General features: G+C 50.3%; 1 protein-coding gene across 1 annotated transcript in view; it reads right to left on the bottom strand.

Moving 5' to 3' along the window:
• Positions 1-26,219, bottom strand: part of LOC141171970 (dual specificity tyrosine-phosphorylation-regulated kinase 1B-like) — a 55,848-nt gene extending 29,629 nt beyond the window's left edge. The window contains exon 1 of the mRNA XM_073655711.1: positions 25,910-26,219. The gene's annotated coding sequence lies outside the window, so the exon portion shown is untranslated. The remainder of the gene's footprint in view (positions 1-25,909) is intronic.
• Between the last annotated feature and the right edge of the window lie 201 nt (positions 26,220-26,420).

Below are 26,420 nucleotides of genomic sequence, written 5' to 3'. Positions count from 1 at the left end.
GCCAGGACAGGAGGCCCCCCCCTATACACTGCCAGGGACAGGAGGCCCCCCCCTATACACTGCCAGGACAGGAGGCCCCCCCCTATACACTGCCAGGACAGGAGGCCCCCCCCTATACACTGCCAGGACAGGAGGCCCCCCCCTATACACTGCCAGGACAGGAGGCCCCCCCCCCCTATACACTGCCAGGACAGGAGGCCCCCCCCCCTATACACTGCCAGGACAGGAGGCCCCCCCCCTATACACTGCCAGGACAGGAGGCCCCCCCCTATACACTGCCAGGACAGGAGGCCCCCCCCTATACACTGCCAGGACAGGAGGCCCCCCCTATACACTGCCAGGACAGGAGGCCCCCCCCCCCCTATACACTGCCAGGACAGGAGGCCCCCCCCCTATACACTGCCAGGACAGGAGGCCCGCACCCCTGCGGACACGGGGCCCCTAAACACTGCCAGGACAGGAGGCCCCCCCCCTATACACTGCCAGGACAGGAGGCCCCCCCCCTATACACTGCCAGGACAGGAGGCCCCCCCCTATACACTGCCAGGACAGGAGGCCCCCCCCTATACACTGCCAGGACAGGAGGCCCCCCCCCTATACACTGCCAGGACAGGAGGCCCCCCCCTATACACTGCCAGGACAGGAGGCCCCCCCCTATACACTGCCAGGACAGGAGGCCCCCCCCTATACACTGCCAGGACAGGAGGCCCCCCCCCCTATACACTGCCAGGACAGGAGGCCCCCCCCTATACACTGCCAGGACAGGAGGCCCCCCCCCTATACACTGCCAGGACAGGAGGCCCCCCCCCTATACACTGCCAGGACAGGAGGCCCCCTGCAGCGCCAGCGGGCCCCCCCTATACACTGCCAGGACAGGAGGCCCCCCCCCCCCCTATACACTGCCAGGACAGGAGGCCCCTGGCCCCCCCCCCTATACACTGCCAGGACAGGAGGCCCCCCCCCCCTATACACTGCCAGGACAGGAGGCCCCCCCCCCCCTATACACTGCCAGGACAGGAGGCCCCCCCCTATACACTGCCAGGACAGGAGGCCCCCCCCTATACACTGCCAGGACAGGAGGCCCCCCCCCTATACACTGCCAGGACAGGAGGCCCCCCCCTATACACTGCCAGGACAGGAGGCCCCCCCCCTATACACTGCCAGGACAGGAGGCCCCCCCCTATACACTGCCAGGACAGGAGGCCCCCTGCACCCCCCCCTAAACACTGCCAGGACAGGAGGCCCCCCCCTATACACTGCCAGGACAGGAGGCCCCCCCCCCCTATACACTGCCAGGACAGGAGGCCCCCCCCCCTATACACTGCCAGGACAGGAGGCCCCCCCCCTATACACTGCCAGGACAGGAGGCCCCCCCCCCTATACACTGCCAGGACAGGAGGCCCCCCCCCTATACACTGCCAGGAAGGAGGCCCCCCCCCCCTATACACTGCCAGGACAGGAGGCCCCCCCCCTATACACTGCCAGGACAGGAGGCCCCCCCCCTATACACTGCCAGGACAGGAGGCCCCCCCCTATACACTGCCAGGACAGGAGGCCCCCTGCACCCCCCCCCTAAACACTGCCAGGACAGGAGGCCCCCCCCTATACACTGCCAGGACAGGAGGCCCCCCCCTATACACTGCCAGGACAGGAGGCCCCCCCCTATACACTGCCAGGACAGGAGGCCCCCCCCTATACACTGCCAGGACAGGAGGCCCCCCCCTATACACTGCCAGGACAGGAGGCCCCCCCCTATACACTGCCAGGACAGGAGGCCCCCCCCCCCCTATACACTGCCAGGACAGGAGGCCCCCCCCCCCCTATACACTGCCAGGACAGGAGGCCCCCCCCCCCTATACACTGCCAGGACAGGAGGCCCCCCCCCTATACACTGCCAGGACAGGAGGCCCCCCCCCTATACACTGCCAGGACAGGAGGCCCCCCCCCATACACTGCCAGGACAGGAGGCCCCCTGCACCCCCCCCCCCCTAAACACTGCCAGGACAGGAGGCCCCCTGCACCCCCCCCCCCCTAAACACTGCCAGGACAGGAGGCCCCCCCCATATACACTGCCAGGACAGGAGGCCCCCCCCCCTATACACTGCCAGGACAGGAGGCCCCCCCCTATACACTGCCAGGACAGGAGGCCCCCCCCTATATACTGCCAGGACAGGAGGCCCCCCCCTATACACTGCCAGGACAGGAGGCCCCCCCCCTATACACTGCCAGGACAGGAGGCCCCCCCCCTATACACTGCCAGGACAGGAGGCCCCCCCCTATACACTGCCAGGACAGGAGGCCCCCTGCACCCCCCCCCTAAACACTGCCAGGACAGGAGGCCCCCCCCTATACACTGCCAGGACAGGAGGCCCCCCCCTATACACTGCCAGGACAGGAGGCCCCCCCCTATACACTGCCAGGACAGGAGGCCCCCCCTATACACTGCCAGGACAGGAGGCCCCCCCCTATACACTGCCAGGACAGGAGGCCCCCCCCCTATACACTGCCAGGACAGGAGGCCCCCTGCACCCCCCCCCTAAACACTGCCAGGACAGGAGGCCCCCCCCTATACACACACACACTGCCAGGACAGGAGGCCCCCCCCCTATACACTGCCAGGACAGGAGGCCCCCCCCCTATACACTGCCAGGACAGGAGGCCCCCCCCCTATACACTGCCAGGACAGGAGGCCCCCCCCCTATACACTGCCAGGACAGGAGGCCCCCTGCACACCCCCCCCCCCATACACTGCCAGGACAGGAGGCCCCCTGCACACCCCCCCCCCTATACACTGCCAAGACAGGAGGCCCCCTGCACACCCCCCCCTATACACTGCCAAGACAGGAGGCCCCCTGCACACCCCCCCCCCCTATACACTGCCAAGACAGGAGGCCCCCTGCACACCCCCCCCCCCTATACACTGCCAAGACAGGAGGCCCCCTGCACACCCCCCCCCCTATACACTGCCAAGACAGGAGGCCCCCTGCACACCCCCCCCCTATACACTGCCAAGACAGGAGGCCCCCTGCACACCCCCCCCCCTATACACTGCCAAGACAGGAGGCCCCCTGCACCCCCCCCCCCCCTATACACTGCCAAGACAGGAGGCCCCCCCCCTATACACACACACACTGCCAGGACAGGAGGCCCCCCCCTATACACTGCCAGGACAGGAGGCCCCCCCCCTATACACTGCCAGGACAGGAGGCCCCCCCCCTATACACTGCCAGGACAGGAGGCCCCCCCCTATACACTGCCAGGACAGGAGGCCCCCCCCCTATACACTGCCAGGACAGGAGGCCCCCCCCCCTATACACTGCCAGGACAGGAGGCCCCCCCCTATACACTGCCAGGACAGGAGGCCCCCTGCACACCCCCCCCCATACACTGCCAGGACAGGAGGCCCCCTGCACACCCCCCCCCCTATACACTGCCAAGACAGGAGGCCCCCTGCACACCCCCCCCCCCTATACACTGCCAAGACAGGAGGCCCCCTGCACACCCCCCCCCCCCTATACACTGCCAAGACAGGAGGCCCCCTGCACACCCCCCCCCCTATACACTGCCAAGACAGGAGGCCCCCTGCACACCCCCCCCCTATACACTGCCAAGACAGGAGGCCCCCTGCACACCCCCCCCCCCTATACACTGCCAAGACAGGAGGCCCCCTGCACCCCCCCCCCCCTATACACTGCCAAGACAGGAGGCCCCCTGCACACCCCCCCCCCCTATACACTGCCAAGACAGAAGGCCCCCTGCACAGCCCCCCCCCCCCCTATACACTGCCAAGACAGGGGGCGCCCTGCACCCCCCCACACACACACACACACACACACACTGCCAGGACAGCGGGCGCCCTGCACCCCCCCCCCCCCTATACACTGTCAGGACAGAGGGCTCCCCACACACACACACACACACACACACACACTGCCAGGACAGCGGGCGCCCTGCACCCCCCCCCCCCCCTATACACTGTCAGGACAGAGGGCTCCCTACACACACACACACACTGCCAGGACAGCGGGCGCCCGGCGCCCTGCACCCACCCCCCCCCTATACACTGTCAGGACAGAGGGCTCCCTACACACACACAAACACACACACACTGCCAGGACAGCGGGCGCCCTGCACCCCCTATACATTGCCAGGACAAGAGGCCCCCTGCACCCCCCCTATACACTGCCACGACAGGAGGCCCCCTGCACCCTCCCCCCCTATACACTGCCAGGAGAGGAGGCCCCCTGAACACACACACACCCCCCCCCCCCCCCTATACACTGCTAGGACAGGAGGCCCCCTGCACACAACCCCCCCTATACACTGCTAGGACAGGAGGCCCCCTGCAACCCCCCCTCCCCCTATACACTGCTAGGACAGGAGGCCCCCTGCAACCCCCCCTCCCCCATACACTGCTAGGACAGGAGGCCCCCTGCAAATCCCCCCCTACACACTGCCAGGAAAGAGGGCGCCCTGCACCCCCCCCCCCCCCCATACACTGCCAGGAAAGAGGGCGCCCTGCACCCCCCCCCCCCCTATACACTGCCAGGACAGGGGGCGCCCTGCACCCACACACACTCTGCCAGGACAAGAGGCGCCCTGCACCCCCCCTATACACTGTCAGGACAGAGGGCACCCAAACCCCACACGCAGACTGCCACGACAGAGGGCGCCCTGCACCCAAACCCCACACGCAGACTGCCACGACAGGGGGCGCCCTGCACCCCACACGCAGACTGCCACGACAGGGGGCGCCCTGCACCCCACACGCAGACTGCCACGACAGGGGGCGCCCTGCACCCCACACGCAGACTGCCACGACAGGGGGCGCCCTGCACCCCACACGCAGACTGCCACGACAGGGGGCGCCCTGCACCCCACACGCAGACTGCCACGACAGGGGGCGCCCTGCACCCACTCTCCCCCATCTTGATAAGGAGGCACCCACTCCCCCACCATGACAGGACACGCACAGTGCCGAGACAGGGGGCACTCTGCACCCCCCACACTGGCAGGACAGAAGGTACATTGCACCCATACACTGAACCCTCACTGCTAGGACAGAAGGTGGTGAGCAATGCACTCAAACAGCAGAGATACACCAACCGCACCACAAAACTGGCAAGTTAGAAGGCACAATATACCCACCAAATGGAACGACAGCAAGCACACATTCTGTCTTCACTGCCAGGACAATACACTGTATCCCAAAGCTGCCAGGACAGAGCACACACTCCATCCTTACACTGGCTGGACAGTGGGCAAACACTGCCGCCCACCATTACCAGTATAGATTATATATTAATAACCTGTGACAAAACACATTGGTGAGAATGTGTACGGTGCCTATGATATACAAGCTATGCATCCCAGCACCATATACAGACCCCCTATACACAGCGCTTGTGTGTAATTATGCACATTTATATCCAGCACTCCCCTCATATAGAGCTCCAACATGATGCAGTGATGGCCCAGCTGTACCCCAGCATCCTAATAGCACCGCCATACTGATTGCACCTACAGCCACTATCCACATGTAGACATCGGCTTTCACTTTCTTTCGTCTATCTCTTCTGTGATAAACCAACTAGAAGTCAATGGTTTGTTCCAAAACTGACCTAAATGTAACTTGTAATGGGTGAAAGCCACACTGCTGGTGTGAATGGGGCCTATACGAGCAAAGTGAGCCAAACCCACCAATTTCTGCGGGACTGGCCAAAAAAAAATATGTGTAATTGCATTTCCTGACAGATGTCGGGTATTTTGGATTTCAGTGGGAATAACAGGAGGCCCTGACAGGGACTCTTCTCTGGAATTGAGAGTGAATGCATGCTCAGAACAGAAGAGCGTTCTTGTCGGGAAGGACGTAACCTGTAGGTAACTTGGCTAATGTCACCATGTCCCATAAAGATAGAATTACATAGAGCAGGCAGCACAACGTACAAGCAGATGGCCCAGGAATACATGGCCAGACAAAATGCCAGAGATTTTCTGGTGCCAAAAGCTCAGGACATCAGAAAGACTCAACTCGTCCAACTCTTCGATCAAACCTCAGAAGAACATATATTAGTTTAAGGTTCGGCATTCAAAAGAAAAAACATGGTGAAGGATGGAAGATGCACAGTCCAGAAACGTCCTACAAGAGCCCGCACCGCCCCAACATAGTATGCAAGGCGCAACTTTTTCACCAGACACAAAATGCTCTCCAAACTGAGGCAAACAGCAGCTGATTTTCAAGGAGGAGTCAAAAACTTTCTCCAGAGCTGGTGATGAAATTCAGCTAAACCCCACCACAACTCTCCCATAAACATGTATGCTCAGATCAGCCGAACATGTATGTTTATCACCACGTTTAGCAGGATATGTTACATCTGACATGCAATATCATGGGATGAGAAATAGGAGGAGCTGCCCCTAAAGGTCAGAAAAAACCTGGTCTCAGCTTTCCCCGATCTCAGATCTTACAACAACGTGGTCCGACGTTTCCAGTTTGATCAAGGCAACTGCATGGATTTTTTTTTCCCTTGCTGATTCCACCAAATTTTGGGGGGTCCCAGCACTATTCTAGCAAGTATAGTTGACATCCGTTCCCCTACTCTTGTAAAGTCACTGATGCAGGAGTAGGGACACCATTATGATGATACAGTATTAGAGGCTGTAGAAGGTGCCGGCCGCTCTACCCCTCCCATTCATAATGTGAGGAGTCACCTGAAACACCTATAAGACCCTTGCCAAATAGCACAGCTTAAAATAGTTTGTTCTTCCGGTTCTTTTTTAGGCACAGCGGGATGATCGCTGCTCATTAATACAATGAGGTAACGTCCTCCTGTGATACTATTATTGCTGAAGATTGGGCAGTTACAATGAAGTATTAGTTATAGGTCGCCCATGTGTACACAGTTAAAAGCGTAGGAAAAAAAAAAAGTTTGCCTCAAACTTCAAATAAGTTTTTTGGGCGAGCAGATATTTAGTTTACAGCAGCTTCTGCACACAGGAGACTTCTCTAATGTGAGATCCTTTGGTAAATACTTTTTGTTAATAAGCTCCTGGAAAGGGTTGGTCCTTTGTGGAGAGATTCTGCAGGAAGTCTTACAAGAAATGCGCTCTGGCTAAAAAGTATGCAAATTAGCTCTCCTCCTTTAGGAATGAAATAGTTTCTAGTGCCACTTAGGTAGCTACGATCAGAAGAGGTTTTTTTGCTTCTGGAGCAGATATGAAGAGCTTGTCTGATGAAAATTATATATTCACAGAATTGGTGAGGGTCTCATTGGTCGGATGGTCACCGATCGGCAGAACGGGGAATTTTTATCCCAGTTGCAAAATGGACCAGCAGTTTGGATGCCCGGCCGCTGCATAATTCATTCTGTATGGGCCTGCCGGAAAAAGCAGAGCGCAGAATGAGTGGAGCACGCTAATCCAACAGGGAATGTGCCCCTCTCTGACGATCAATACAGGTCCCAGTGGTCGGACCCCCACCGATCAACAAGTTATCATCTATTCACCTATCCTCTGGATAGATAACATGGGTGCATCCAATTCTCTTAATTTCAACAAAAGCATCGCTGGTGGCTGAGGCTTCAATTGGCTGAACCATCTGGTTGCAGCTCCAGAGGTGGCCCGGACCCTCAATGTTGGGTTAGCACAGCGCTGTGCACTGTGGAGTGGCCGTTCTCAGGTACTGCAGCTCAGCTCCCAGTGAAGTAAATGGGATATGAGCTGCGGTATCACAGAATGGTCGCTGGCTCTGAACACTGTATACAACCGGGTGCCTCAAGAGCTGCAACCAGCTAATCAATGCGGGTCACGTGTTGGACCGCCACAGACTGGATATTGAGGACCTAGGCTAAGGATAGGACACCAACTATGAGTCCAAATAACCGCTTTAATTGATATTGGAGCTCAGCACTTCTGATCCATTGCTCTGTTAGGAGAATAGTGCTGACAGGACTGTGTGGCGATAACTTATCTCCGGCTCCCCAAAGAAATAGGGGTGAGTCGGAGGAGAATGAAGTTTACTGAAAGCTCGGCCCTCGTGTATGGACTGTATTAGTATCCTCTTGACAATTTAGACAACCTTTGCACTACGTAAAAGAGGTTGTCAAGATGGCAGCAGCTATTTAGCTAACTTTTTATTCGGGGTTGGGTGCTTACCATATCTGCATTCTCTCAAGCAAAATCAGCCAGTAAAAAGGTGGAAGAGCAAAAAGGTTTCCACCCCGAGAGACCTCGGGAAGGAACTCTATATATAGTGTGTATGTATATATGTATATCCCTGCACATATACATGGGGTGAGGAGCTCAGTGCAATCCCCAGTCCAGGGGTGAAAACCAAAGAGCCACAATGTGTATGTGCACATCCCCCCCTGCATGTACTCAGCGTCTTACTTTTCATCACATAGCTCCAAGGCTCATAGATACAGGTTAATACCGTCAATGCCACACATTAGGTCACCGATACCAGAGCGATGGTAAACGAGGCACCGGCGATACGGAGGTCAGGCCTAAAAATCACATTGAAATGGAAAGTATGCGGGCCAATCTCTACAGACGGCAGCGTCACCATGGGCTAACTTTTCAAAAAGTATTCTAAACTTTTCTCGTTTTTTTTTTTTTTTTTTTTTTCAGGCCATCATGTAATGACTACTACAACATTTGAGTTCGATCTGCTATCTAAAAGTAAAAAAAAATAAAACCAGACAGACCCAACCATGAATGACTCAGCTTGGATTTCTACAAGCCAAAATCCCAGGCACATAGAATAGTGGATGAAGGATGTGTCCATGGCGCTCATGGATGTGTTTCATTTCCAGTCCATAGAGCCTCGTTATGGCCGAGGTGGAAATCGGCACCAAATAACTATACAGCCCACCAAAAGAAGAGAGATGTACAGGCCTCTCCTACACCAACATCTGCACTGCCAATGACTTTTCTCACGCTTATAAAGTTACTAAGTATTAACATGTAAAGTATCTGTAGCATCAGGGGTCTATAACTGGGCAAATGCCCCTTTATCTGCTGCAGTCATATCAGTGCCATTATATCGGAATCCAAAGTACCGCCACATAGAAGTCTGAAGGTGAGAATTTCTAATGATACAATGCAGACATGTTTCCTCTTCACCTCATTTACTTTACTCTCTGCCCCTCTAAATATGGGACTCCCCTCCCTCCCCCCAAAAAAATAAAAATCACCACGCGCCCACAACCAATTTAGCTGTATATACATAGTCTTTAAAGATGATGCAAGCACGGTATAACACGAGTTCAGCGAGTTGCAGCAGCCCGGCCCCCCTCTCCACACTGCAGCGAATGCAACTCAGACCCCAATATATGTATATATTTAAGAAGGGGGGACCCTCCTCGACCAACAAGCAGCATGCACAAGTCCTGGCGGGCCCGCCTGAAGCCCACGCTGTTTGCAGTGTACCTGACAGCTGCAGGTCACCAGTCCACTCCGCACTAACCGCCGGTGCAAAAAGGGGGAGGATGCATCTGATGCATGGAACTAAGCTTCTCCCCGGCACGGCAGGGGTTAACAAAATAAAGCATCACTACTCCCCCCCCTCCTTTTTTTCCCCCCCTCAGCCACATCCTACAAAACACAGCTAATATCACAAGTGAAGAAGGTGGTCTCAGAGAAGCCTATATAGGAGCACTGCTATTAGTGAGGAGGGGGCAGTGAAAAAAAAATGGCAGCCCCTTCTATAATTAGATTTTATCAAGGTTGGGGGAGGGGAATCAAATTTCGTATAGCTTTAACCCCCTCCCCCCCTATATTTTGCAAGGGGATAAATGCTCCATGTGCGCATACAGCGCTATCAATCAGCCTTTGGTAAGTATCACAGATTCCCCGAGCACGGAGCAGAAGGGCACAAATGTTCCCGTGCATGCCTCTGCAGACTCACCTCTAACATTTCCTCTGCTATGGTAACAGCCTCCCTATTGGCTGCCACAAATGCTACTTGCAGCCAATCCCGGGAGCGGCTCTGCGGTGATGCATGTTGCTAGGTTATATATGATGCAGTGAATGATTATGCCCAAACAAAGAGAGAAACCGGAGCAGTTCAGGCTCTCTCCAAAAATACCCCCCTCTTTTTCAAAGCCACTGTTCCTTCCAGGAACATGCAGATATAAATAACGCACTGCTGCAGTTACCAATCCCGATTCGTCACCAATAGCCCAACGAATCAGAGGTGCCCCCCCAACACCTGCCAAAATTTTACACCAACAAAAAAAATACATAAAGTGCTCCAGGATCCAATGCCCTCTCCAGCAAAAAACAGGTGGAGCACGTGGAGGGGAACTTTGCTGCAAAATGCACTGCAACTACATCTATTTCCAGAGCAGCAGCAGTCCTCCGCCGCGGCGGCGCTCTTAACTCCTTCACTGCTGCGCTGCACTACATCAAAGGCACGCAAACTGCACAGCAGAACTGCTGGCTATTATTCCCTAGTAACAGGGAACGTGTGAGGACTTCCTGCTCTGCCTATAACACAACGTGACAGGCGCTGGGCTCCGGCGGTGCTACATCCAGCAGGCAGCGCGCAGCCACCAATGCTGAACAGCTAAACACATGCCCCGCCGCGGATGGGGAAGCGCCGGGGGGCGACAGCCACGGGACAATCAGCCATGTATAGCCCGGCCCTGACACAAGCAGATGGCATGTTCTGACACCCCAGCATGCAAGGGGAGGCGATCTAGGGTGGTCACTTCTTATGTCCTGACATATGGGGGGGGGGGGGTAAAAATTCTAAAATATAAAACTTTGCAGTATTATGTAAATTAGTAAAAAAAAATAATTATATACAGTACAGACCAAAAGTTTGGACACACCTTCTCATTTAAAGATTTTTCTGTATTTTCATGACTATGAAAATTGTACATTCACACTGAAGGCATCAAAGCTATGAATTAACGCATGTGGAATTATATACTTAACAAAAAAGTGTGAAACAACTGAAAATATGTCTTATATTCTAGGTTCTTCAAAGTAGCCACCTTTTGCTTTGATGACTGCTTTGCACACTCTTGGCATTCTCTTGATGAGCTTCAAGAGGTAGTCACCGGAAATGGTTCTCACTTCACAGGTGTGCCCTGTCAGGTTTAATAAGTGGGATTTCTTGCCTTATAAATGGGGTTGGGACCATCAGTTGTGTTGTGCAGAAGTCTGATGGATACACAGCTGATAGTCCTACTGAATAGACTGTTAGAATTTGTATTATGGCAAGAAAAAAGCAGCTAAGTAAAGAAAAACGAGTGGCCATCATTACTTTAAGAAATGAAGGTCAGTCAGTGCGAAAAATTGGGAAAACTTTGAAAGTGTCCCCAAGTGCAGTTGCAAAAACCATCAAGCACTACAAAGAAACTGGCTCACATGAGGACCGCCCAAGGAAAGGAAGACCAAGAGTCACTTCTGCTTCTGAGGATAAGTTTATCCGAGTCACCAGCCTCAGAAATCGCAGGTTAACAGCAGCTCAGATTAGAGACCAGGTCAATGCCACACAGAGATCTAGCAGCAGACTCATCTCTACAACAACTGTTAAGAGGAGACTTTGTGCAGCAGGCCTTCATGGTAAAATAGCTGCTAGGAAACCACTGCTAAGGACAGGCAACAAGCAGAAGAGACTTGTTTGGGCTAAAGAACACAAGGAATGGACATTAGACCAGTGGAAATCTGTGCTTTGGACTGATGAGTCCAAATTTGAGATCTTTGGTTCCAACCACCGTGTCTTTGTGCGACACAGAAAAGGTGAACGGATGGACTCTACATGCCCGGTTCCCACCGTGAAGCATGGAGGAGGAGGTGTGATGGTGTGGGGGTGCTTTGCTGGTGACACTGTTGGGGATTTATTCAAAATTGAAGGCATACTGAACCAGCATGGCTACCACAGCATCTTGCAGCGGCATGCTATTCCATCCGGTTTGCGTTTAGTTGGACCATCATTTATTTTTCAACAGGACAATGACCCCAAACACACCTCCAGGCTGTGTAAGGGCTATTTGACCAAGAAGGAGAGTGATGGGGTGTTACGCCAGATGACCTGGCCTCCACAGGCACCAGATGACCTGGCCTCCACAGTCACCAGACCTGAACCCAATTGAGATGGTTTGGGGTGAGCTGGACCGCAAAGTGAAGGCAAAAGGGCCAACAAGTGCTAAGCATCTCTGGGAACTCCTTCAAGATTGTTGGAAGACCATTTTCGGTGACTACCTCTTGAAGCTCATCAAGAGAATGCCAAGAGTGTGCAAAGCAGTCATCAAAGCAAAAGGTGGATACTTTGAAGAACCTAGAATATAAGACATATTTTCAGTTGTTTCACACTTTTTTGTTAAGTATATAATTCCACATGTGTTAATTCATAGTTTTGATGCCTTCAGTGTGAGGCTGAGTTCACACGATGCGTATTTAATGCGTTTCCGCTGCGTTTTTGCAGTTGCGTAAACGCCGTGGAAACGCATGAAAAACGCATGGTAGAAGGGCCTGCAATGTTCCCCAATTGAAATCCGCATGTGCTGTGCCCATGATGCGGATTTTTCCGCAGCGTAAACGCTGCGCTCAAAAATCCGCAGCATGTCAATTAATTTTGCGTAAACGCGGCGTTTTCGCCGCCATTGACTTGCATTAGAATGCGCCAATTCCGCAAGACTGCATCTGTACTTGCGTTATTGGCGCGTTCTAATGTGCAGATGGTACCCGGGAGTAGAGGAGAGGAGAGTCTCATCCATACCCAGGTACCATTTAAAAAGCTGTAAAACAAGAATAAAATAAAAAATATATATATATACTTACCATCTGTCGGCCCGCGCACCGCTCCTGCTTGGTTCCCGGCACTTGCAGTGAGTTGAAGGACCTGCGCTGACGTCAGAGTCATGTGACGGGTCACGTGACGCTGACGTCGGCAGGTCTTTCAATTCAAAGTTGCCGGGAGAACGGAGTGAGCAGGACAGCGCGGACCATCGGAGGTAAGTATATACACTCTCTCGGGTCACACTATATAAGTCCATGCTGTTTGCATGGATTTATATAGTGTGACCTAGTTGTCAAGCACTTTTCAAGTGATGCTATCGCCTGGAAAGCGCTTGTCAATCTGCATGCAGAAACGCATGTGAATCCGCATGTATTCTGCAGGAAAAACGCATGCACAATCTGCATGCGTTTTTTCTGCCAGGGAGATGCAGAAATTTTCTGCTTCATTTCTGCATCGTGTGCACATACCCTGAATGTACAATTTTCATAGTCATGAAAATACAGAAAAATCTTTAAATGAGAAGGTGTGTCCAAACTTTTGGTCTGTACTGTATATAAATAATATTACACATATATACATATCTATATTTATCTACATATACATACATAAATATATATATCCATCTCTATACAGGGGGCTGCTTTTAGATTCGCGTTTGAGATTAGGACCCTGGACTATAGAGAAAGATGGGAGATCACCATCAGATAACTGTATTACAACAACTTTTCCAAATGCCAAAGAAATTGCCAAGAAAATGCCAGACACCCTTCCCCGACTTAACTCACGCCCCACAGACCTATGCTTGGGTAAGGATTAAGAAAGTGCTCAAAGAGCAACTCCATGACATAATGATAATATAATAATATAAAGCACAGTCCCAATCACACACCAGCCCCCCAGCAGCGGACACTTGGTTATCAGTATCATCCCCCGTCAGAGGAACAGAAGCCACAATCACATCCAGGCCTCCGGCAGACTGGGCGACATATTGGTGAAAGTGATCTAATGGCGACATTGATTTCCTCATGAATCGCACTGACCTATTTATTAGGCAAGATACTTTTACTGGATGCAAATATAAGGATAGGACAGCAGCAAAAGGCGGCACGTACCCCAGCCCAAGGCAAGTAACAACACATGATGCTGAAGTCTGGTAAAAAGTTTACAACCCCACAGACCTCACACATCCAGCCTATATTACTAAGAGGACACACAGCGCTCACATCCAGCCTACATTACTGGGAGAGACACACAGCGCTCACATCCAGCCTATAGAGGACACACGGCGCTCACATCCAGCCTATATTACTAAGAGGACACACAGAGCTCACATCCAGCCTATATTACTGAGAGGACACCCAGCGCTCACATCCAGCCTATATTACTAAGAGGACGCACAGCGCTCACATCCAGCCTATAGAGGACACACGGCGCTCACATCGAGCCTATATTACTAAGAGGACACACAGAGCTCACATCCAGCCTATATTACTGAGAGGACACCCAGCGCTCACATCCAGCCTATATTACTAAGAGGACGCACAGCGCTCACATCCAGCCTATAGAGGACACACGGCGCTCACATCGAGCCTATATTACTAAGAGGACACCCAGCGCTCACATCCAGCCTATATTACTAAGAGGACACACAGAGCACTCACATCCAGCCTATATTACTAAGAGGACACACAGAGCTCACATCCAGCCTATATTACTAAGAGGACGCACAGCGCTCACATCCAGCCTATAGAGGACACACGGCGCTCACATCGAGCCTATATTACTAAGAGGACACACAGAGCTCACATCCAGCCTATATTACTGAGAGGACACCCAGCGCTCACATCCAGCCTATATTACTAAGAGGACGCACAGCGCTCACATCCAGCCTATAGAGGACACACGGCGCTCACATCGAGCCTATATTACTAAGAGGACACCCAGCGCTCACATCCAGCCTATATTACTAAGAGGACACACAGAGCACTCACATCCAGCCTATATTACTAAGAGGACACACAGAGCTCACATCCAGCCTATATTACTAAGAGGACACACAGCGCTCACATCCAGCCTATATTACTAAGAGGGCACACAGCGCTCACATCCAGCCTACATTACTGGGAGAGACACACAGCGCTCACATCCAGCCTATATTACTAAGAGGACACACAGCGCTCACATCCACGCTATATTACTAAGAGGAAACACAGAGCACTCACATCCAGCCTCTATTACTAAGAGGACACACAGCGCTCACATCCAGCCTATATTACTAAGAGGACACACAGAGCTCACATCCAGCCTATATTACTAAGAGGACACACAGAGCACTCACATCCAGCCTATATTACTAAGAGGACACACAGAGCACTCACATCAAGCCTATATTACTAAGAGGACACACAGAGCACTCACATCAAGCCTATATTACTAAGAGGACACACAGAGCTCACATCCAGCCTATATTACTAAGAGGACACACAGAGCACTCACATCCACGCTATATTACTAAGAGGACACACAGAGCACTCACATCAAGCCTATATTACTAAGAGGACACACAGAGCTCACATCCAGCCTATATTACTAAGAGGACACACAGAGCACTCACATCCAGCCTATATTACTAAGAGGACACACAGAGCTCACATCCAGCCTCTATTACTAAGAGGACACACAGCTCTCACATCCAGCCTCTATTACTAAGAGGACACACAGAGCTCACATCCAGCCTATATTACTAAGAGGACACACAGCGCTCACATCCACGCTATATTACTAAGAGGACACACAGAGCTCACATCCAGCCTATAATACTGAAAGGGCACACAGCGCCCACATCCAGCCTATATTACTAAGAGGACGCACAGCGCTCACATCCAGCCTATATTACTGGGAGAGACACACAGAGCTCACATCCAGCCTATATTACTGGGAGAGACACACAGAGCTCACATCCAGCCTATATTACTAAAAGGACACACAGCGCTCACATCCAGCCTAAATTACTAAGAGGACACACAGCGCTCACATCCAGCCTAAATTACTAAGAGGACACACAGCGCTCACATCCAGCCTATATTACTAAGAGGATGCACAGCGCTCACATCCAGCCTATATTACTAAGAGGACGCACAGCGCTCACATCCAGCCTATATTACTAAGAGGACGCACAGCGCTCACATCCAGCCTATATTACTAAGAGGAGACACAGAGCTCACATCCAGCCTATATTACTAAGAGGAGACACACAGCGCTCACATCCAGCCTATATTACTAAGAGGAGACACACAGCGCTCACATCCAGCCTATATTACTAAGAGGACACACAGCGCTCACATCCAGCCTATATTACTAAGAGGACACACAGCGCTCACATCCAACCTATATTACTAAGAGGACACACAGCGCTCACATCCAGCCTACATTACTGGGAGAGACACACAGCACTCACATCCAGCCTATATTACTAAGAGGACACACAGCGCTCACATCCAGCCTATATTACTAAGAGGACACACAGAGCTCACATCCAGCCTACATTACTGGGAGAGACACATAGCGCTCACATCCAGCCTATATTACTAAAAGGACACACAGAGCTCACATCCAGCCTATATTACTAAGAGGACGCACAGCGCTCACATCCAGCCTATATTACTAAGAGGACACACAGAGCTCACATCCAGCCTATATTACTAAGAGGAGACACAGAGCTCACATACGGCCTATATTACTAAGAGGACACACAGAGCTCACATCCAGCCTATATTACTAAGAGGACACACAGCGCTCACATCCAGTCTCTATTACTAAGAGGACACACAGAGCTCACATCCAGCCTATATTACTAAGAGGACACACAGCGCTCACATCCACGCTATATTACTAAGAGGACACACAGAGCTCACATCCAGCCTATAATACTGAAAGGGCACACAGCGCCCACATCCAGCCTATATTACTAAGAGGACGCACAGCGCTCACATCCAGCCTATATTACTGGGAGAGACACACAGAGCTCACATCCAGCCTATATTACTGGGAGAGACACACAGAGCTCACATCCAGCCTATATTACTAAAAGGACACACAGCGCTCACATCCAGCCTAAATTACTAAGAGGACACACAGCGCTCACATCCAGCCTAAATTACTAAGAGGACGCACAGCGCTCACATCCAGCCTAAATTACTAAGAGGACGCACAGCGCTCACATCCAGCCTATATTACTAAGAGGAGACACAGAGCTCACATCCAGCCTATATTACTAAGAGGAGACACACAGCGCTCACATCCAGCCTATATTACTAAGAGGAGACACACAGCGCTCACATCCAGCCTATATTACTAAAAGGACACACAGCGCTCACATCCAGCCTATATTACTAAGAGGACACACAGCGCTCACATCCAGCCTATATTACTAAGAGGACACACAGCGCTCACATCCAGCCTACATTACTAAGAGGACACACAGCGCTCACATCCAGCCTACATTACTGGGAGAGACACACAGCGCTCACATCCAGCCTATATTACTAAGAGGACACACAGCGCTCACATCCAGCCTATATTACTAAGAGGACACACAGCGCTCACATCCAGCCTACATTACTGGGAGAGACACACAGCACTCACATCCAGCCTATATTACTAAGAGGACACACAGCGCTCACATCCAGCCTATATTACTAAGAGGACACACAGCGCTCACATCCAGCCTATATTACTAAGAGGACACACAGCGCTCACATCCAGCCTACATTACTGGGAGAGACACACAGCGCTCACATCCAGCCTATATTACTAAAAGGACACACAGAGCTCACATCCAGCCTATATTACTAAGAGGACGCACAGCGCTCACATCCAGCCTATATTACTAAGAGGACGCACAGAGCTCACATCCAGCCTATATTACTAAGAGGAGACACAGAGCTCACATACGACCTATATTACTAAGAGGACACACAGAGCTCACATCCAGCCTATATTACTAAGAGGAGACACAGAGCTCACATACGGCCTATATTACTAAGAGGACACACAGAGCTCACATCCAGCCTATATTACTAAGAGGACACACAGCGCTCACATCCAGTCTCTATTACTAAGAGGACACACAGAGCTCACATCCAGCCTATATTACTAAGAGGACACACAGCGCTCACATCCACGCTATATTACTAAGAGGAAACACAGAGCACTCACATCCAGCCTATATTACTAAGAGGACAGACAGAGCTCACATCCAGCCTATATTACTAAGAGGACACACAGAGCACTCACATCCAGCCTATATTACTAAGAGGACAGACAGAGCTCACATCCAGCCTATATTACTAAGAGGACACACAGAGCTTACATCCAGCCTATATTACTAAGAGGACACACAGAGCACTCACATCCAGCCTATATTACTAAGAGGACACACAGAGCACTCACATCAAGCCTATATTACTAAGAGGACACACAGAGCTCACATCCAGCCTATATTACTAAGAGGACACACAGAGCACTCACATCCACGCTATATTACTAAGAGGACACACAGAACTCACATCCAGCCTATATTACTAAGAGGACACACAGAACTCACATCCAGCCTCTATTACTAAGAGGACACACAGAGCTCACATCCAGCCTATATTACTAAGAGGACACACAGCGCTCACATCCACGCTATATTACTAAGAGGACACACAGAGCTCACATCCAGCCTATAATACTGAAAGGGCACACAGCGCCCACATCCAGCCTATATTACTAAGAGGACGCACAGCGCTCACATCCAGCCTATATTACTGGGAGAGACACACAGAGCTCACATCCAGCCTATATTACTAAGAGGACACACAGAGCTCACATCCAGCCTATATTACTGGGAGAGACACACAGAGCTCACATCCAGCCTATATTACTGGGAGAGACACACAGAGCTCACATCCAGCCTATATTACTGGGAGAGACACACAGAGCTCACATCCAGCCTATATTACTAAGAGGACACACAGCGCTCACATCCAGCCTAAATTACTAAGAGGACACACAGCGCTCACATCCAGCCTAAATTACTAAGAGGACACACAGCGCTCACATCCAGCCTAAATTACTAAGAGGACACACAGCGCTCACATCCAGCCTATATTACTAAGAGGACGCACAGCGCTCACATCCAGCCTATATTACTAAGAGGACGCACAGCGCTCACATCCAGCCTATATTACTAAGAGGACGCACAGCGCTCACATCCAGCCTATATTACTAAGAGGAGACACAGAGCTCACATCCAGCCTATATTACTAAGAGGAGACACAGAGCTCACATCCAGCCTATATTACTAAGAGGACACACAGCGCTCACATCCAGCCTATATTACTAAGAGGACACACAGCGCTCACATCCAGCCTATATTACTAAGAGGACACACAGCGCTCACATCCAGCCTATATTACTAAGAGGACACACAGCGCTCACATCCAGCCTATATTACTAAGAGGACACACAGCGCTCACATCCAGCCTACATTACTGGGAGAGACACACAGCGCTCACATCCAGCCTATATTACTAAGAGGACACACAGCGCTCACATCCAGCCTCTATTACTAACAGTAAATCTTATGTCTACTAATCTACAGCTCCCTGTTTTCAGCACTATAATCCATAGTAATATGATCCATATGATAGCGCATGTCACTTGCAATCAGCCCACCTGCATTGCCATGGCGTTCAGAGGCTTCTTCTTGTGGCAATCTCCACTTTACATTGCAGGAGCACCATATTTGACCTCACATCCATATTTCACATGGATCAATACAAAATCATGTGGGAACATTATTCAGAGGGGAACAACTATCTGCACAATATTTAGGAAACAAATATGACCTCCTGTGATCCACACTAATCCTCTGACATCTGAACATTGGATGCAAGAGATCTTATACTGGCTCACCGGTGTTATATCCAGAGAAAAAGCTGCATTATAAGGCAACTGTATTGGCTGTAGAAATCCCGCAAGCTTTATTTCCCCATCCTAAAAAATATACACATGATGAGAGGATCAATGTCCACAGAGGGTCCCAATAGTGACTGCCATGGACACAGCTATAAGGCAAACATGGCCTCCTAGGCCATGGTGCACAATATCGTTTCTCAAAGATGGAGTTCAGAGGACTGACTGGGAAAGTACTGTATAATGAGCCAGTAGGAATAAATGCAGGATCATTTCTACAGGTAAGATAGGAAAGCTGCGCAGGATAGAAGCTGTGCTGATTTATGAGCTAAAGGAGACAGCAGCACCCAATATACACAAAGAGCTTGCATTCAGCCTAGATTACTGAGACGTGCACATGAACCTCACATCCAGCCCATAGTTGGCTAGTTCACAGCATATTTCATGGGGGGCGTATACAGGCCTCAATGCCCAGACTGACTGCAGGTCTACTGACCCGAACTTACAGACTTGTGTGTATCTATGAAACTGTACATTCAGGTCGGGAAAACCGCAGTTTGTCCAAGCATTGTGGTCTATATACAAACTATGAAATACACCCGAACGGAACCAAGCTTTAATAGGAGAGAAAAACACTTCACAACCAGCCTATATTACTCAGAGATACACACATAGCTAACATCCATCCTATATTACTGAAAGGACACACACACAGTGGTCACATCCAACCTCTATTACTGAGAGGACACACAGAGCTCATATCCAGCCTATATTACTGGGAGAGACACACAGACCTCACATGCAGCCTATATTACTGAGAAGACACACACAGTGGTCACATCCATCCTATACTACTGAGAGGACACACACAGTGGTCACATCCATCCTATACTACTGAGAGGACACACACAGTGGTCACATCCATCCTATACTACTGAGAGGACACACACAGCGGTCACATCCATCCTATACTACTGAGAGGACACACACAGCGGTCACATCCATCCTATACTACTGAGAGGACACACACAGCGGTCACATCCATCCTATACTACTGAGAGGACACACACAGCGGTCACATCCATCCTATACTACTGAGAGGACACACACAGCGGTCACATCCATCCTATACTACTGAGAGGACACACACAGCGGTCACATCCATCCTATACTACTGAGAGGACACACACAGCGGTCACATCCATCCTATACTACTGAGAGGACACACACAGCGGTCACATCCATCCTATACTACTGAGAGGACACACACAGCGGTCACATCCATCCTATACTACTGAGAGGACACACACAGCGGTCACATCCATCCTATACTACTGAGAGGACACACACAGCGGTCACATCCATCCTATACTACTGAGAGGACACACACAGCGGTCACATCCATCCTATACTACTGAGAGGACACACACAGCGGTCACATCCATCCTATACTACTGAGAGGACACACACAGCGGTCACATCCATCCTATACTACTGAGAGGACACACACAGCGGTCACATCCATCCTATACTACTGAGAGGACACACACAGCGGTCACATCCATCCTATACTACTGAGAGGACACACACAGCGGTCACATCCATCCTATACTACTGAGAGGACACACACAGCGGTCACATCCATCCTATACTACTGAGAGGACACACACAGCGGTCACATCCATCCTATACTACTGAGAGGACACACACAGCGGTCACATCCATCCTATACTACTGAGAGGACACACACAGCGGTCACATCCATCCTATACTACTGAGAGGACACACACAGCGGTCACATCCATCCTATACTACTGAGAGGACACACACAGCGGTCACATCCATCCTATACTACTGAGAGGACACACACAGCGGTCACATCCATCCTATACTACTGAGAGGACACACACAGCGGTCACATCCATCCTATATTACTGAGAGGACACACACAGCACTCACATCCAGCCTATATTACTAAGAGGACACAAACACACGTCACATCCAGCCTATATTACTAAGAGGACACACACAGCACTCACATCCAGCCTATATTACTAAGAGGACACAAACACACGTCACATCCAGCCTATATTACTGGTATAGACACACACAACTTGCATCCGGCCTAAGTTACCGAGAGGACACACACAGAGCTCACATCCAGCCTATATTACTAAGAGGACACCCACAGATCTCACATCCAGCCTATATTACTGAGAGGACACCCACAGATCTCACATCCAGCCTATATTACTGAGAGGACACCCACAGATCTCACATCCAGCCTATATTACCGAGAGGACACGCACAGAGCTCACATCCAGCCTATATTACCGAGAGGACACCCACAGATCTCACATCTAGCCTATATTACTAAGAGGACACCAACAGAGCGCACATCCAGCCTATATTACCGAGAGGAGACACACAGTGCTCACACCCAGCCTATATTACTCGGAGGACACACAGCACTCACATCCAGCCTATATTACTCGGAGGACACACACACAGCTCACATCCAGCCTATATTACTGAGAGGACACACACACAGCTCACATCCAGCCTATATTACTGAGAGGACACACACACAGCTCACATCCAGCCTACAATACCGAGAGGAGACACCCAGCGCTCACATCCAGCCTATATTACTAGGAATGGGGTGAGGGGATGCGGAGCTGGTCATTTCCATTCCTTGGGGATTCATCCTAACTCCATACAGGTACTCTGACTATCCAGAGGGGTTCTAACACCAGCATGGTTATGGGAGGTTACTAAGGTGTACGGTGGATTCTGACACCTTGCTCCATATTCGTCTGCCCTTATGTGGGCCATTAATACTTTATCAATAGGCCATGCATTTATCCTGCACACATGCTACCTTTTTTCTTCAGCCTTATGTTATTTATTGATTACAGAACTCTATATTAACTTTACGAATTGGTGGGCCCTATATTACCGAGAGGACACGCACAGAGCTCACATCCAGCCTATAGTACCGAGAGGACACGCACAGAGCTCACATCCAGCCTATAGTACCGAGAGGACACGCACAGAGCTCACATCCAGCCTATAGTACCGAGAGGACACGCACAGAGCTCACATCCAGCCTATAGTACCGAGAGGACACGCACAGAGCTCACATCCAGCCTATAGTACCGAGAGGACACGCACAGAGCTCACATCCAGCCTATAGTACCGAGAGGACACGCACAGAGCTCACATCCAGCCTATAGTACCGAGAGGACACGCACAGAGCTCACATCTAGCCTATATTACCAAGGACATGCACAGAGCTCACATCCAGCCTATAGTACCGAGAGGACACCCACAGAGCTCACATCCAGCCTATAGTACCGAGAGGACACCCACAGAGCTCACATCCAGCCTATAGTACCGAGAGGACATGCACAAAGCTCACATCCAGCCTATAGTACCGAGAGGACACGCACATTGCTCACATCCAACCTAGAGTACCGAGAGGACACGCACAGTGCTCACATCCAGCCTATAGTACTGAGAAGACACACAGTGCTCACATCTAGCCTATATTACTGGGAGACACACACAGAACTCACATCCAGCCTATATTACTAAGAAGACACACAGCACTCACATCCAGCCTATATTACTGTGAGAGACACTCTCACAAGAAAAAGATCTGAAACTAGGATCAGGCAGCAAACTACATACCATGGGAAGAGGCGGTTGAAAATGAATAAAGAAATGACGATTGTAGGCTGAAAATGGCTACAATTTTATAAACTTAAAGTAACCACTAATATGTAAAAATCACTTTTTCCATGTTAAAAGGACAATCAAAAAGGTGATGGCCAACAGTTTGTGCATCAACTAGCTATCATCTCTCTTTCCTGAAAATGTAATGATGACAGATAATTGTCACTCTCTATTTCTGTGGGAATTATGGATGAGACAAGTAAAAATCCAACCTGTAGGACCCTTTTCTACTCTCTTAGACCCATCACATAGTCATTGGAGGGATCCGCTTGCTAAAATCTACACTGCAGCCATCCGGTCTATGACATTATATCCCTTCATCGTTTAGTCCTTAATCCAGCAACTTCCACTCTGCTTATCCGAGAGCCGAGTGTAACGCCGTCCCCACGATCCATCTCCAATCTGACTCTTTCATGTAATCTATCTGATTACCCACAATCCAGCTGCTCATCTATGAATGGGCTCGCCGTCGCTGTGCGCATACACGACGCCACCCGCGCCCCTTGTGTCACCGTTGTGGCCACTTTCAGGAACACAACTTGTTACATTTTATTACATAACAATTACTTATAAAGCATCTGATAATGTAACAGTAACAGGCGGTAGGTACATGATGACGCCGACACTACCCTGCACATATACTGGGGATGGGGGCGGGGGTTCGCTATAAGTAGCAGGCAGGGTGCTATCCACACAGGGCCAGGACATGGGGACCCCAAATTAGGAGCAGTCCTTGATCATATCATCCCTCACCCTAGTACTGCATAGCCTGACCCCCCGGTGTTAACTCTGTCATTGCCAATAATATCTCATGAGGACTTTGATGACAATGTAGGGGGAGCCTAGACCTGACTGTAACCTCCCCCCCCCCCCCCCCCATATGAATCAATGGGCAACGGCGATGCTTCACTTGCCCAAAGCAGCATTAGTACCTTACCTACAAAACCACCAATATTAGCTGCCCATGTGGTCAGTAATAAAGCCCTGTCCCTCTTTACTGCTGAAATAAGTTTTTCTATGTAAACTCAGGAGGTTTTTTTGGGGTTGGGTGGCGTTCCTCTGTTACTCCTCCTGGAAACATATGAATAAATGAGCAAATGGGCGTTACAGTCTTACAAGGGATGACTTTGTCCAATCAGTGGCAATGATAGAGAAAAGCAAAATTGATTTGTAGCTGCTAAAAAATAAAAACCAGATGCGCCTCAGCCCGAAATATTCTGAATTTGGCTTTGAACTCAGCAAGCAAAATAAATAGATAAAAAATAAAATAAAAAAATAGAAATATTCAGAATTCAAAGTTGAACTCCGCACGCAAAAACGCATAATATATATATATAATTTTATTTTTTTCTCTTTTTTGCCTACTGAGTTCAAGTTGAAATTCTGAATATTAGAAATATTTAGAATTTCTTTTTGATCTCAGCAGGTAAAAAAAAAAATTGAATTAAAAAATAAAAATCTTCGGAATTTCAAGTTGAAATCAGCAGGCAAAAAAAGAGTAAAAAAATAAAAAATACATTTCAGTATTTTAATTATTTATTTTTACGCTTCTTTGGCTGCTGAGTTCAACTTGAAATTCTGAATATCTCTATTTTTTATTATTTTTAATCATTTTTTTTACTATTTTTGTGGGGGGGGGGGGCTGCTGAGCCAAAATTTAAATTCCAAATATTTCTATTTTTTTTTTATTATTATTTTTAAATTATTTTTCTTTTTTTTTTTGGCCTGCTGAGCTCAACTTGGAATTCCGAATATTTTTATTGCTATTAATACAAATATTTAATATTTAAATCAACAAAAGGGTAAAAAAAATTTTTTAAATAATAAATTATATATACGCCTACGCTCCCGGTCTTCACCTCCTTCACGCTATTCTGCCACTGAGATCAATGATTGGCCTCATGCGGTCACATGACAAGGGCCCATGAAGAGTCGACCCGAGGCTGTGGCGGAGCCAGAAAAGCTGAGGAAGAGTGAGACTAAAGTTGTTGCTTTTTTCCATATGAGAATTTTAGCCTCATTCCTCGCTTTGAAAAAAAAAATTAAAGAAGAAAAAAAAAAAAAAAAAAATGGTGGCACCACTTTATTCACATATTTCCAGGAGGAATAACAGAGGCAGGTTAAATCAGAATTTTATAGAGGGGGGGGGGGGCACAATTTTTTTTTTTCGGGGTCACCACAAAAAAAAAAAAAAAAAAAATTGCATTAAAGTGTAATGACCCCCCCCCCCCTAATTAGATGTAATGGTAGGACCTGAAGTGGTTAACTTCCATAGGTGACAGTTGCCGGGATGGGCCGTACCACTGCCAGGTGGGGGGGTGATGTAGCCGTCACACACCTGCAGCCCCCCTCATCCTCCCCGGCAGAATCCGTGCTCCCCCCAGAAACAGCGGCGCGGGCAGAATCCGGCCGCCCCTGGATACAGCCGCCTCCCCGGACACCGGAGCCGTCAGCGCTTACCTCAGGCGCGGCGGCGGCTGCTGCTGCTTCTCCTCGGGCGGACGCACATCCTGACGAGCTCTCCGCAGGCCTCGTACACGCAGCCCCGGCGTCCGCTCCCTCCCCGGTGGTGGGCAGCAGCGGCAGGTGGAGGCGGGGAGGGGAGGCTGTGACAGCTCGCCGCCTCTGCCCCGCACTCCGGCTCCGACGTTCTGACGGGTTTTTTTTTTTTTTTTTTTCCCAGTAATGCAACACAAAATGGCTGCGAAAACAAACCGACGCAACAGCCGCTGAAGAGAAGTCACGTGAGAGCGCATGCGCAGAGCCCCGCTGAGCAGCAGCAGCAGCCAGCGCTCTGCGTCACATCGGGAGCCCCGCCCACTACCGTCACAGGCCCCGCCCACCCGGCTCGGCCGCAGAAGAGCGCGGGAGCCGAAACGTTGAAAGCGAAGTCCCTTTACTTTACCCTTTGTAATTATTAATCACAAAGTCACAGAAGATTTACTACACTAAATGCCTGGAAGAAAAGGAG

This window comes from Phyllobates terribilis, unplaced genomic scaffold (genome assembly GCF_046119375.1).
Source record: "Phyllobates terribilis strain yellow unplaced genomic scaffold, ASM4611937v1 Scaffold_12__6_contigs__length_324123572, whole genome shotgun sequence".
Classification (NCBI taxonomy): Eukaryota; Metazoa; Chordata; class Amphibia; order Anura; family Dendrobatidae; genus Phyllobates; species Phyllobates terribilis.
The sequence above is the reverse complement of the archived record's forward strand: the minus strand, read 5'-3'. Positions and strand labels throughout refer to the sequence as shown.